The sequence below is a fragment of the Chrysochloris asiatica genome, unplaced genomic scaffold (genome assembly GCF_000296735.1).
Source record: "Chrysochloris asiatica unplaced genomic scaffold, ChrAsi1.0 scaffold03639, whole genome shotgun sequence".
Classification (NCBI taxonomy): Eukaryota; Metazoa; Chordata; class Mammalia; order Afrosoricida; family Chrysochloridae; genus Chrysochloris; species Chrysochloris asiatica.
This window is the reverse complement of record NW_006412157.1, coordinates 5,355-6,949: the sequence shown is the minus strand read 5'-3', so window position 1 is coordinate 6,949 and position 1,595 is coordinate 5,355. Positions and strand designations below refer to the sequence as shown.

At 39.9% G+C, this 1,595-nt stretch overlaps 1 pseudogene; it reads left to right on the top strand.

Annotated features, from left to right (window-relative positions):
• The first annotated feature begins 290 nt into the window (after positions 1 to 290).
• LOC102811381 lies at positions 291 to 1,190 on the top strand (annotated as a pseudogene).
• The last annotated feature ends 405 nt before the right edge of the window (positions 1,191 to 1,595 follow it).

The window sequence follows — 1,595 nt, the reverse complement described above, 5'->3', positions numbered from 1 at the left end:
GAGATTTGAATATTTTTGTTTAGTTCCCTCAGCTGGTAGTTTCAAACAGCTGTCTGTGAGTTTAGCAGCCCGACTCTTAACCACTACACTAGAGACTGTTGTTATTGTTAAGTGTTGTCGATTGAGTTCCAACCTATAGCCACCTTGTATAGGGTTTCCTAGGCGATATGGTCAACCCTGTGATTCAAACCAACTTTGCAGTCCAGTGCAATAACCCACAGTACCAGACCAGGACTCCTAGAGGGGGTGGTGGGAGAAGGAAGAGAATCACTTATAAATGGCAACTGAAGCCTAAATTCCAGAAGGGTGAGCGACTGCTATGCTTTCATGGGTTTCTTCTTTATGAAGCAAAATGTGTAAAGGTTTCCAAAAAGGACAAACAAGTGAAATACTTTATAGTGTTTGGAATAAAAACTGGGATGAATGGGTTCGAGAAAGCAGAGTACTTAAATATGAGGACACCAATCTGCAGAAACAGACAGAGAACTTCAAAAAGCCAATCAGGAGCAGTACACAAAGGAGAAGATAAGAGGTGCTGCTCCATGAAAGAAGACATCTATCTGGTCTGCAACAGAAAAATGTTGAAGTGAAAACAAAAAAGAATAAACAGAAAACACCTGGAAATGGAGAAGGTGGCAGGATCAGTGAGACACCTCAGTCTCCTCAGAAGAAATAGCCAGAATGGACTGTACTGTTGAAAATGAGGAAACATTCATGAACAGAGTTGAAGTTAAAGATTCCTGAAGAACTAAAACAATGGCTTGTTGATAACTGGGGCTTAATTACCAGGCAAAAACAGTTCTTTTATCTTCCTGCCAAGAAGAATGTGGAATCCATTCTAGAGGATTATGCAAATTAGAAGAAATCTTGAGGAAACATAGATAATAAGAAGTACGCTGTTAATGAAGTCATGGCAGGGATAAAAGAGTATTTCAATGCAATGTTGGATGCTCAGCTACTTTACAAATTTGAGAGAGAGCAGTATGCTGAAATCCTCACAGATCACCCCAATGCACCCATGTCCCAGGTATATGGGGCGCCACATCTACTGAGATTATTGTATGAATTGGAGCAATGCTGGCCTATACACCTCTGGATGAGAAGAGTCTTGCTGTATTTATTACTGAGCTATCTTCATGATTTCCTAAAGTAGCTGATATTCTGCCACTTTGTTTAGTGCCATCGATTAATGAAGTGACTCCTCTCCTGAATCACCGTCAAAAGGCTGTGTGAGACGGCTGAAACTTAACTTATATCTGGATCTCTGTAAATACATTTTTTAACAAATGTTGTAACTTGAAAATATTAAAATATACCAAAATTAATGTATCCTTGTTTTCTGTTTACTTTAAACAGAAAATTTCTCTCTCTCTTTTTACATTTCAAGATGGCTAACCAGCATGCGCTGGACTGCAAAATCACTTGAACCACAATGTCAGCAGCTCAACTCACTCTCCGCTTCTCGGAAACCCTACACAGGGTCGCTACAGGTCAGAACCAACTCAACAGCACTTAACAACAACAACCTCTAGTATAGTGGTTTAAGAGTCAGGCTGATAATCTCACAGACAGCAGTTTAAAACTACCAGCTGAGG